Source organism: Pecten maximus, chromosome 2 (assembly GCF_902652985.1).
Source record: "Pecten maximus chromosome 2, xPecMax1.1, whole genome shotgun sequence".
NCBI classification, from domain to species: Eukaryota; Metazoa; Mollusca; class Bivalvia; order Pectinida; family Pectinidae; genus Pecten; species Pecten maximus.
In genome coordinates this window covers 22360400-22374333 of record NC_047016.1, presented here as the reverse complement: position 1 = coordinate 22374333, position 13934 = coordinate 22360400, and the positions used below count along the sequence as shown (strand labels likewise).

General features: G+C 36.4%; 1 protein-coding gene across 9 annotated transcripts in view; it reads left to right on the top strand.

The window, feature by feature from the left end:
• Positions 1–13934, top strand: part of LOC117321526 (thrombospondin type-1 domain-containing protein 7A-like) — a 282966-nt gene that overhangs the window by 206325 nt on the left and 62707 nt on the right. The gene's annotated exons all lie outside the window — the stretch shown is intronic.

Genomic DNA, 13934 nt, shown 5'->3' with positions numbered 1-13934 from the left:
ACTATTCTCAGCCATGCTTCAAAATATGTTGGTGAAAGTTGGTATGTAACTTCAGTATGAGTATAGCTACAGATCAAGTTCGAGTTTCAGGGTTTTTGGATCAAAGTCAAGGTTACTGTTACTGTTAGAGGGACAAGTAGCTTTAGCAGTACCAGCATGTTGTATTTCATACCAATTCTTTATAATCAACATCATCTCATTGTTTTAACTTGACCCATGTTCACCATGCTGTACATGTATGTCTTGGTAAGATGGAGTGTCCCATACTGATAATCGGTTTCTGTGTAGTGTGTTATATGTTTTCTGTTTCACACATTCAGGAAAATCATTCAACTTTCTGAATACAAAGGTATTGTTCCATTGTATTGATACATTCTGTGGTAAGAGTACATCTGTAGGAGACCAGTAAGTGTGACCTATAAATCTTAGTGTACTTCAGGGCTTCTACTCAGTCTTTAAGGCTCCATTGTAGTATTCTTGGTTTTTTTACCTGGAAAATGTCTGCTTCAAGATCTCAAAGGATTTCCATTGTCTGCTTCATGATCTCAAAGGATTTCCATTGTCTGATGTGAAGGATTTGTTAACAACAGTTTTGAAATAAGTCTGAAATAAAAGTCAGTATTATTGCTGTACTTCAGTTATATGATCTGGTGTCAAGTATATTTCTATAAGAATTGTCCAGAACTAAAGAATGGAAGCTGTAAAGTTGCTTATAATAAGGCTTTATTTGATTTCCAAAGCCCATAAAGATGATGTTTGTATACCATGTGGTGAATTCACATCATGTTAGACACTGATATTACTATTAGAAAAGATAAATTTTATTAATGTAGGGAATTTAAAATCTAATTGTTTAAGGGGTCTATGCAGATGCCAATTATTGTACTACAAAAAAGTATGGGCATTTATTTTTGTATGAATCTTATCTATTTAGGATGATAAAATCTGATATATATTGCAGCGAGAAGTAGACCCTCAGTACTGTATTAGATTATACATAAAAAGGTCACCCAGTCAGACAAGAGATTATACCATAATCATATTCAGCTTATCTGTGTCATGTTTCAACACTTAATAACAGACTGAATTATTGTATGATGGGTCCATAAAATTGTTCTGGGTGACAATCACAAGGCTTGTTGGTCTGTCCTGGGTGACAGTCAAACTACACAGGGCTTGTTGGTCTGGCCTGGGTGACAGTCAAACTACACAGGGCTTGTTGGTCTGTCCTGGGTGACAGTCAAACTACACAGGGCTTGTTGGTCTGGCCTGGGTGACAGTCAAACTACACAGGGCTTGTTGGTCTGGCCTGGGTGACAGTCAAACTACACAGGGCTTGTTGGTCTGTCCTGGGTGACAGTCAAACTACACAGGGCTTGTTGGTCTGGCCTGGGTGACAGTCAAACTACACAGGGCTTGTTGGTCTGTCCTGGGTGACAGTCAAACTACACAGGGCTTGTTGGTCTGTCCTGGGTGATAGTCAAACTACACAGGGCTTGTTGGTCTGGCCTGGGTGACAGTCAAACTACACAGGGCTTGTTGGTCTGGCCTGGATGACAGTCAAACTACACAGGCCTTGTTGATCTGTCCTGGGTGACAGTCAAACTACACATTAAGGGCTTGTTAGTCTGGCCTAGGTGACAGTCAAACTACACAGGGCTTGTTAGTCTGGCCTAGGTGACAGTCAAACTACACAGGGCTTGTTAGTCTGGCCTAGGTGACAGTCAAACTACACAGGGCTTGTTAGTCTGGCCTAGGTGACAGTCAAACTACACAGGGCTTGTTAGTCTGGCCTAGGTGACAGTCAAACTACACAGGGCTTGTTGGTCTGGCCTGGGTGACAGTCAAACTACACAGGGCTTGTTAGTCTGGCCTGGGTGACAGTCAAACTACACATTTAAGGGTTAGTTTGGCCTGGGTGACAGTCAAACTACACATTTAAGGGTTAGTCTGGCCTGGGTGACAGTCAAAGATAGTCTGGCCTGTCTGCATCCCCAGCGTACAATGCTTAAGCATTGTTTAGTTGTCTTCTCTGAGTGAGAGTCTAAAGTAATCTTCTTCAGATTCAGATCCACATGTTTGTTCCACTTCATGCCATCTGTCAGATTTTCATATCCATATTTGTAAAGTTTTGAACAAGAGTGGCAAAAGGAATTTCATGTTTTCTCAAACGCTGAGATACGGAGCACTTCAGTTGTCCTGAAAAGGTTTCAGGGCACAAGTTTGTAATCATCTGAAAAGTGAAAAAAAAACTATCATATTTAATAATTTAGCCTAGTGTGTTGCAGTGTTGTGTAAATACAATCATTTATATCGCATACATCTTATGTGCCAGGTTATTGGAAAACGCTCTCATTCTGAAAAACTACAATAATGTACAAAGCTAAAATCACAAATTCAACACGGCACAAAATTGCTGCATTGTTCCTTCAATATAGAGATGTGTTTTATCCCTGAGTTTAATAGTCCACAGATACATCATTGATGTGACATCTTTCCTAGTATCACAGTGAAGTGGAAACCATTGTTGTTTAGAGGATAAAAGTGCTTTTAGGAGCTGTGATCATGTCAGCAAGACTATAGGGTAGTTGTGATAAGTTCTAAATAAATCATTATCTATAGAAATGTTCTATATAGGCCATGAAGAGAGATGGCTGATTATGTTTGTTACTGTGAGATTGGTGATACAGAAAATCAGCCTTATTATGAACGTAAAACCACCCATAATCAAACTTCAGAAAACAGGTGATGTTTTATTGTTTGTGGTGCTAACTAATTCTGGGTTTGTAGTGATAGGGACTAGAAGTTTGACTCTTGGCATTGAAAAGTAAGAAATAGATTTCTTTACAAGGCTATTTTGCTATAAGGAGATATTTTAGAAGACTGCCTTTGGGTCCCTGATGTGTTGAACCACTGTGTTAAGTAAAAGTTTTCAAATGTTAAGTCTATTTCCTATTTCAAGGATATATCACAGACATTTTAGAAGACTGCCTTATGGTCCGTGATGTATTGTACCACTGTTTTATACGTACTAAACGCAATGAACCTGTCACATTAGCCGTTTCTTTTAGTAAACCCCACATGTGCCCTTAACTTTGATGCTTTTGTCTATAGGGCATTACAGGGAATAGTACTTATCACACGTTGCTCGTCCTCAACTCAGATTAACGAGCTTGTATCAATGAAAGGTTGCCCTTATTATTACATAAGAAGTTTTTAATGATGTGAAAAAAATAGTTCAATTATAGAATTTAGATTTTGAATAATATCTATGGTTATATTGTGATGGTCATTTCAGCCTTTGTTGATATTGATATGTGAACCCAACATATGAGATAAATGATGTTATAGTCATACAATAGCTGGATTGAGGTTATTTTGTGTCTATGGAGGTTATTTTGTGTCCATTTAGGTTATTTTGTGTCTATTTAGGTTATTTTGTGTCCATTTAGGTTATTTTGTAGCCATGAAGGTTATTTGTATCTGTGGAGGTTATTTTGTATCCATGAAGGTTATTAGTATCTGTGGAGGTTATTTTGTATCCATGAAGGTTATTAGTATCTATGGAGGTTATTTTGTATCCATGGAGGTTATTAGTATCTATGGAGGTTATTTTGTATCCATAAAGGTTATTTGTATCTGTGGAGGTTATTTTGTATCCATGAAGGTTATTAGTATCTATGGAGGTTATTTTGTATCCATGAAGGTTATTAGTATCTATAGAGGTTATTTTGTATCCATGGAGGTTATTAGTATCTATAGAGGTTATTTTGTATCCATGAAGGTTATTAGTATCTGTGGAGGTTATTTTGTATCCATGAAGGTTATTAGTATCTATAGAGGTTATTTTGTATCCATGGAGGTTATTAGTATCTATAGAGGTTATTTTGTATCCATGAAGGTTATTAGTATCTATAGAGGTTATTTTGTATCCATGAAGGTTATTAGTATCTATAGAGGTTATTTTGTATCCATGAAGGTTATTAGTATCTATGGAGGTTATTTTGTATCCATGAAGGTTATTAGTATCTATGGAGGTTATTTTGCATCCATGGAGGTTATTAGTATCTATGGAGGTTATTTTGTGTCCATTTAGGTTATTTTGTGTCCATTTAGGTTATTTTGTAGCCATGAAGGTTATTTGTATCAATGGAGGTTAATATGTAATCAACATTGCAAGATATTTGTCCTTTTTAAATTTTCACAAATTGTACAATTCTACATTTAATGACCTGTGAGGAGAGCATTGTCACCACGCAATTTGTAATAACGACGCAATTTGTAATAAAAAAATTCAGTCTTTTTTAACGGATAAATTTGTCATCAGATGGAAAGATAATCTTCACTGGGTACATGTTTCGACCTAATTATATTGGAAAAAACACTTATTTATTACTTATAATGACATTTGAAAAGTTATTACAAATTGCGTCGTGTTGCATGTGCACATCAACGCAATTTGTAATAAAAAATTCAAAGTCTTTTTTACCGGATAAATTGTCATCAGATGGAAAGATAACCTACATTTGGTACATGTTTCGACCTTATTATATTGGGAAAATACTTATTTATTACTTATAATGACATTGGAAAAGTTATTACAAATTGCGTCGTGTTGCATTTCCACATCAACGCAATTTGTAATAAAAAAATTCAGTCTTTTTTACCGGATAAATTGTCATCAGATGGAAAGATAATCTTCACTTGGTACATGTTTCGACCTAATTCTATTCTTACGAACGGTACTCAGACGTAAGTCAGACCGTCGATTGGAAATCTTTTGATGAGTGTTTTAGATCCCATTAAACAAACTGTTCTCCAACAAATTGTGGTACACTTAAAACAATTTTTAGAGATCATATTAACATGTGTAGGTCAATATGTATACATGTTAAGCTCAGTATTAACGGAGCAACATAGATTCGGATTCACTACATTTCTAATGTGTGTTGAACAGACATATGTACATCGTCCTTTTTGTGAGGCCTTGAAAGGGTGACATATAGGTATTACTACATGTATGTCGTCGTCGGCGTCGTCCGCACAATGGTTTCCGTCCAATAACTTGAGTTCCCTTTGGCCAATCAAACTCAAACTTCATACAGTGCTTCCTTACCAAAAGTGCTTGCGTGGGATTGCTTTTCATGTTCAAAGGTTTAAGGTCAAGGTCACTGTTTCTATCAATAGAAAATTGGTTTCCATGCAATAACTCGAGTTACCTCGGCCAATCAAACTCACACTTCACACTGTGCTTCCTTACCAAAAGTGTTTGCTTGGGATTGCTTTTCAGGTTCAAAGGTCAAAGTCACTGTTATTATTAATAGAAAATTGGTTTCCATGCAATAACTCAAGTTCCCTTCAGCCAATCAAACTCAAACTTCACGGTCACAGTATACTTCCAACGTATCATACGTATTAAGGGGAACAAAGATATATCATATGTATTAAGGAGAACAAATATATATCATACGTATTAAGGGGAACAAAGATATATCATACGTATTAAGGAGAACAAATATATATCATACGTATTAAGGGGAACAAATGTAAATCATATGGATTAAGGAGACCAAATATATACCATACGTATTAAGTGGAACAAATGTAAATCATATGGATTAAGGAGACCAAATCATATATAATATCAAGGGGAATAATAATATTTTATAGGAACCAGTTAATAGCTATTATTAACGATGTTTTCTTGTGATAGCTGCCAAGTGTGAATTAGGTTCCTAAGCCTAATCCGTGTCAGGGAATGTCCTTTCATTGAATCGAAATGACGTAAACTTTTATCGGAAATTTGGAAATGTATTTTCATATATAAAAGGTTTACAATAAAACATAATAAAGCTTACATTTATAATGACTAGTCATAATAATCACTATTATTTCAGCGAAGTTTGTTTCGTTTACGACATACCGTATGTTAGTACACACTATAAATAAATTGCGCCGTCAAAGGGAAGTTGTTGGCAAATCTTTACTTGAACGGCTTCGTCATAGACTGGCCACCAGACCCTAAGTTTTTTTGCCCAGCTAAATTCTAACACTGGATCATCTGCCCCTAGTTTGAAACTAAGGGTCTGGTCAAATCTGGAAAAACACTCCCCGGAATATTGTTGAGTACAGAAAGGTCAAGCTAATATACATTACCGTAACTCTATTGTTTTGATCCAGTGTGGTTAGAGTGTGCGGTTAGATTGGGACCTGGAACAACTTTTATTACCCTGGACTCCCAGCTGGAGTGGAGGGAGAGGGGCAGGGGGTTCTGTTTTCATGTGTACACGGAGCTTTTGACTAGACACCTTCAACATTAGTTATGTTATATCTTAATTTAACATGGATGAAGCTATCACCAATTCTCTGTGAAGGCTGAAACCTAATGAAGAAAAAGTTGTTAAAGCATACATGTCTGTAAAAGATGTTTTATTTTGTTCACCCGCTGGGAGTGGCAAAAGTGAAATACCAAGCCGAGAGTATTTCTAAGAAGAACATTAAAGCAGTTGATAACAAGATATATCTGATGGTGTAACGGTGCAAGATATTCACGACAGAAAGTGTTTCCAGGGTCACTCCTTGAATTCATCGGTCATTATAAACAAACGAGCTGTGTAGACGAGGCACATTGCATTCACAAAAATCCCAATTGTCCGCCTGTCGGCCATTTTGTTTATCCGATCAGACCTCCACAAAATTGAATGGGCGTAACTAGAGACCACAAGGAGCCAACATATGAAGTTTGAGAATTATCCTTGGAGCCCTTTTCAAGAAATAGCGACAACAAATTCCAATTGTCAAAATCCTAGATGGTTGTCTGTCAGCCATTTTCTTTTTCCAAGCAGACTACCACAAAATTGAATGAGCACATTGAAATACACATATCCAAGGGACCAAAATCAGAAAGCTCAATTTTATTTATAGTTTTAATATTCTAGAGACAAGAGGTCAGTCTAGGCTTCGCCAATGCACCTGCGTTAATGTGTCTGTAACATGACACACGAATGAAGATGCAATGGGATATATTTACAGCAGTGTTAAGCTTGGATAGAAGAAACGATAGCAAAATTGTCTTGAAATTTTGTCAGGAAGAGTGATTGAGTGAGTACAGTAACGTTACCACGTGATCCGTGTTACTGTAGCGGAACTGGACTGGGTCGTCACGGCGACCAGGTAGCTCAGCGGTAGAGTGTCCGTCTAGAGTTCGAACCCCGGTCTCTCCGACCTAGTCCAGATCTGCAGTAACAGGAGAAAATGTAGCAGCCAGATGATGTAGATGATCTGGCTGCTATATTTTCTCCTTCTCCTGTTACATAATTGGAGAGCTCACCTACATTTGTTTAAAGCATTAGGAGTATGCTTAGCAAGGTGATATCCGCACTTGTGGTCTTCGGAGGTGAAGACTTGAAAAAGGAGGGATGAATGTAGCGGAACTAGACTAGTTCGATCATTGGCGACCAGGTAGCTCAGTGGTAGAGTGTCCGTTTAACGTTGGGAGGGTCCCGGGTTCGAATCCCGGTCTAGCTGCTATATTTTCTCCTTCTCCTGTTACATAATTGGAGGTCTCACCTACATTTGTTTAAAGCATTAGGAGTATGCTTAGCAAGGGGATATCCAAACTTGTGGTCTTTGGGGGTGAAGAATTGAAAAAGGAGGGATGAATGTAGCGGAACTAGACAAGGTCGATCATTGGCGACCAGGTAGCTCAGTGGTAGAATGTCCGTTTAGAGTTCTGCGCCACCCAAGGTGTACGGCATGATGAATAAACCTCACATTGAAAGTAAAATAATTGTGATATATATATATACATTTTTGATCAATATTGCTGGTAGATTCGAGAGGTTCAATATTTGGACGACGGCAGGTGTTTGGCAGTCTGCTGTTACCTGTGTATACATGTACAAGCAAAATCTCCCTAATGTCAGTGTCATATTTGGAGAATGGAGATATCAACACATTCGCCTTTTTAGCAATAATTCAGGTAACATGATAAATCAGCTTTTCTACTCCCCCAACCCATCACTTAAGTTCTTTTTGTTAGGGTTTACAGCACATCAGCATGTCTTGCACGTATATTCAAAGGAACATTATGTTGGACAGGAACATGTAACTGATCTCTTAGTTTGAAACATCAAAATCATATCACGAGCTTCACCTGTAGTGTTACTTCATTATCGTAGAGTAACTTAGTTCTATACATATTCGAGTGTAAATCTAAGTATGTGTCAATTCAATTCTTTTATTACCTTAGGCCTTTCGGTCCATCGGTTTTTAACAAACATATATATTCATATACATGATACAGTCACACAAAATCTCACACTCTACAGTGTACATGTTACATAATACTAAAGCGGTACACATTTTCCACCTAGAGTAATGATATGAAATTTCATACATATAATCCTTAGATAATACTTTGAATTAATATGTAGTTATACGTACTAAGGTATATCGAAATTGAACGGTTAATCCTTACACCTGTACAGGTATCAAAATAATGGAACAGGCGGACGAACGGACAGATTGAACATAAACACATAAAAATATCGGACAGAGAGCAGCACTTCGAAAAATACATTGCAGTAATAATGTAGTTACACAATTCTACGTTTATAGGCTTCTGAAATAAATCTTCCTAACAAATTCAATTTAATTTGAATTTAGTTACTATAGATTAGTTATATAAACAGGGTTTCTGTAGTACACGTGTAATATTCCCATGCTTGTTGGACTAAATGTCGTTAAAACTTACATGTAAAATCTAATCAATATACTACATTATATGTCATAGAATCTTGATACTGATAGAAGTCACTCAAACTGTTAGCACTACCATGTATTATGGTATAATATCGGATCTTAGAAGATATATCAAAACAATATCCTGCACGATACAACTGTAGGCTTATTTTATCAGATCATACCCTTTAATTTAAATGTTTGCTAGTGTGGTTTTTTTTTTACAAAATCATGAAAGGAGTAAAGGACTTAAATATGATAATCTCCAATAATAAGGTTATTCCCACCAGTAGAAAGAAATTTGATAATGGGGACAACAAATGAGATGCCTATCATTGCAGGACAAAACTATGGAACGCCGACAGGGTCAAAATTCTAACTGCTTATTTTCTTATTCTTATTTGCTATTCTTCATTCCCAATGCTTTTATTTCAATTCAATTTCTAATTTCCTATTTTTACTTGCTATTCCTAATTCATAATGCTTATATTTAATTCTAATTTATAGTTATTCTAGCATGATATTTGTTGTAAGCGATACTGTTTCATTTTATGTATCTACTTCGTATTTCAGTTTACCCTAGTCAATATACTAGGCCTAAGATACAATGTTCTTTCTTTGTTGCAATCTGAATATTCTAACTTGCAGTCGGCAAGAAATCGTTGTTGTCATGACAACATGAATGAAACATAGCACTGGGCCAAAGGAAAGTTTCAATATGTAGTTACTTATTATGACAAAACGAGTCGCTGTACAACCAGCAAACTTGTAACTTTTATTACAAATTGCGTTGATGTGCACATGCAACACGACGCAATTTGTAATAACTTTTCCAGTTTCATTATAAGTAATAAATAAGTATTTTCCAATCTTATTAGGTCGAAACATGTACCAAGTGAAAAGTATCTTTCCATCTGATGACAATTTATCCGGTAAAAAAGACTGAATTTTTTATTTCAAATTGCGTTGATGTGCACATGCAACACGACGTAATTTGTAATAACTTTTCCAATGTCATTATAAGTAATAAATAAGTATTTTTTCCAATATAATTAGGTCGAAACATGTACCCAGTGAAGATTGTCTTTCCATCTGATGACAATTTATCCGGTAAAAAATACTTTGAATTTTTTATTACAAATTGCGTCGTTATAACAAATTGCGTGGTGACAGAGCATGCATTGGTAAAGACCTCAATATTTTGGGGATGCTGTGTGTTATGTTAGTGGATCTTTTAAATGATAGTGAAATTGACCTCAATATTTTGGATTTTGTGTGATATATTACCCTATCCTGAGAGCAGTAGTAGTAATGACCTAATTATTTCGGATTCTAGGTAAAACATTTTATCTGAAGGTAATACTTTCCATATGATGTCATTAACTTTGACTTCTGAATGGTAACATATTCTCACTTCTGATAAGTTTGGTAGCAATATCTCCCTCCCCCACAAAATAAAACTCTTTTGATTAACAGATAATGTTGTTTAATTAAGATACAATCTATTCCAGAGACTAATTCTACCCTGACTCCCCTATCACACCGTCTTTCTTATCCTCTGATTAAAAACAGTTTACCATTATATAAATATAAACTTAATTTTATAACAGTTGTGAAACAAAATATATCAATTTATAAGCAAGCGAGGAGGCTTTACTGTTGCAGAAAGCCAGAGTAGATATTATACAATTATCAAATGGGTATGAGGGCGATAGTAATTTTGTCAGCCCCAAGGCAACAACTGTTGCACGAGGGCTTTAGCACGAGGGCAACAGTTGTTGATGAGGGGCTGACAAAATTACTATTGCCCGAATTACCCCATTTGATAACTGTTTATTATACCTTTACGTTTTTTCTTCGCAAAAAACTCACCATTAGCCTTTCGGATATCTAGTAAAATTTTCTAAGAAATAGGTTAAAATCCGTTGTCGGTATCTCGTATAATGCTTTTATGTGTTTTTGCTATCTCTGTCCGTTAATAATGACTCGATCTCTACGTCTGTGGCGTTTTGAAAACGCGTGTGTTTATCCATGTTTGACAGTTTCGTGAGAGAAAACAAAATGTTAGGCTACCGTCTGCAACAACAAACAATCTGTGTCAAGTAAGCGCTTGCATGTCGTTGTGTCTTTCAAACGTTCTGACGACGTTACAGCAGGGGTGCGACAGTTTGCCGTGTGACAGTGTGACCACCTTCTCTAAAAGACGCACATCTATCAAGTGACCACCTTCTCTAAAAGACCACCTCTATCAAGTGACCACCTTCTCTAAAAGACCACCTCTATGAAGTGACCACCTTCTCTAAAAGACCACCTCTATGAAGTCACCACCTTCTCTAAAAGACCACCTCTATTAAGTGACCACCTCCTCTAAAAGACCACCTCTATTGACCACCTCCAATTAGGTACCACCTCTATTTAGTGACTACCTTCTATAAGAGGCCACCTCTATTAAGATTCCACCTCTATTAACTGATCACCTTCAGTAAGAGACCAACTATATTAATTGTCTACCTCTGTTAAGTGACCACCTCCAATAAGAGACCACCTCTATCAAGTGACTCCCTCTTTAAGAGACCACCTCATGTAATTGATCACCTTCAATAAGAGACCACCTCTGCTATTTGACCACCTCCAATAAGAGGCAATCTCTATTATTAAGTGACTGCCTCCTATAAGAGACCACCTCCAATAAGAGACCACCTCTATTATTTGACCACCTCCTCTAAGAGACCACCTCTATTAAGTGACCACCTCTATTAAGTCGCCACACCTATAAGATTCCACATTTGGAACTGTCTGTGGGTGGTCCTTTAATACAGGTTTTAACTGTAATGATAATAGAACTAATGGCTGACATATTGTTAATGCAGTGAGATGGTGGTGTAGGCCCGCCATAAGATTGGGACTGTATTAATGTACCACCATTTTACAGTTACTGCCATTAGGATAGAAATTGGCAGGATAGTAATATATTGAGTGTGTTCATCTTACGGTTTATAGTTAACACCATGCAGTGTAAAATCTACAGGAAGGATACCGAATACCCAAGTAGGTGATATAAAACAGAAGATAGTGGTTTTAATAGGTCCTTAATTTCCTCAACTTAATTAACCTCAGACAAATCTAACGTCATTTCCCTCTTCCCTTCAAGATCTTGTCATTGTAGGTTACTTGTGCTAATATATTTGATAATCTAGACACCATTGTCTGAAAGTATACATAATTTGTGGGTAAAAACAAGTAATTACTCAAAGAGTGTTGGTCCATTTGGAGACTATAAATCAGAGTGCTTTCCCTTTATGATGAGCATATAGCTTATCATTGGACAGATATTGCAGATTTTCTTAATTAATTCTGTCAGTTTATTTGTGAGATGGCTTTAAGTTTGGTGAGTGTACTTTTGGTTTGGTGAGATTGATTTTTTTTTATTCTGAGAATAACTTTCTCTTTAGTGAGATTGATTTTGGTTTGACGAGAATTTTTTGGTTTGACGAGATTTATATTTATATACTAATGTGATAAACTTTCAAAATTGTTGTTAGAAAGTTAATTTTTCCAGAAAGAATAATCAGATTATTTTGAAAAGAGAGCTTGTATTTGTCTGCTGGATTTAACAGAAACACTAGCCAATAAAGATATTGGGCTGTCCTTCAGTTTGATTAGCTGGCACTCAGAGAGAATGACCTATGGTAATATCGCCTGGACACTTTGACACCATGTAATATAATTAGGTAGTACTAATCACACGCCATTACACGGGACATTTATATCTCTATAAACAATCACACGCCATTACACGGGACATTTATATCTCTATAAACAATCAAGATTTTCACCAAGTCAGTGTGGTATCTGTCTGATGGTACATCATTAGCTTCAGGATAACTCTGTATTCTAATCCATTTGTGATGTAATAATGAATCTCTCGATCTGGTCGATCAGCTCTCAAAGGGAACGAAGTGGGGAATAAATGGCGATTGAAAGAAACTTTGAATAAGAATAGAATCCCTCCCCTTCTAGAATATATAGTAGATATAGTCAATCTATTAAAATGTGCATTGTTTACATCTTTGTGTCATAAAATTTTATCCTAAACGTCAGTATAGCAGGACGATAGATGGTGTGTGATATAAAGATGGGTGTAGAAGTGGATCACCTGTCCTCCTCAGAGAGGACTGCATTGTGGTCTATATAAACTAGTCAGCCTGGAATGTGGTACACCCTGTCACCCAAGCTTCCCAAACTCTACCTATATACAAGGACAGTATAATCAATTCCAGAGAATTACTTCAGATCCATCATAAACAGTGCAGCTGTGGGCCCTGTACACAAGTAGGAACATGAGGCTGTCATGTCGTAACTATACAAAGGCTATTTTCTGTATTTGTTCTATGTAGAGTACATGCAGTATTATCCACCTTTATCATTGGAAATATGAAGTACATACCCATACCCAAAATTCAGACAGAAATTACCCAGAATTCAGGCTCAGATTACCCAGAATTCAGGCTCAGATTACCCAGAATTCAGGCTTAGATTACCCAGAATTCAGGCTTAGATTACCCAGAATTCAGGCTTAAATTACCCAGAATGCAGGCTTAGATTACTTGAATTACTCAAAATTCTGACGGAGATCACAGGTACCCAGAATTCAGACTCAAATCACACACAATTCAGACTCAAATCACACACAATTCAGACTTAAATTTCCCTAAATGCAGTTACCCAGCATTCACACTTAAATTATCAAAAAATCAAACTTAAATAACCCATAATTCAGACTTGAAAATTCAAACTTAAATTACCCAGACCTTAAATTAACTCTTTTATGGTGGCCGTGGTGCAGACAATTACTTTTGATTTTTTTCTTTTGCAATATTTTCCTTAAGCTATTGGATGCTGTCTATAGAAAAAACACCATACTAAGGCGATAATTCATCTTCAAAATAATTAGAACAAACCCTAAGATGTGAACCATAATTGTGAACTTTTCAAGTGTTTCAGACAGTTTCAAGCCCACAGCTACCATGGATCAAGAAATTTTGATGAGTAAAACTATGGCTCATTGCCAGTTTGTCTGAATTTGATTATGTAATAAAACAAATATCAGATGGCTAGCTGTGCTCTGGTTGAAAATATTTGCCTCTCTGTTGTGGTAATCAACAAACCTCCAACAATCGAAAACAGTAGAT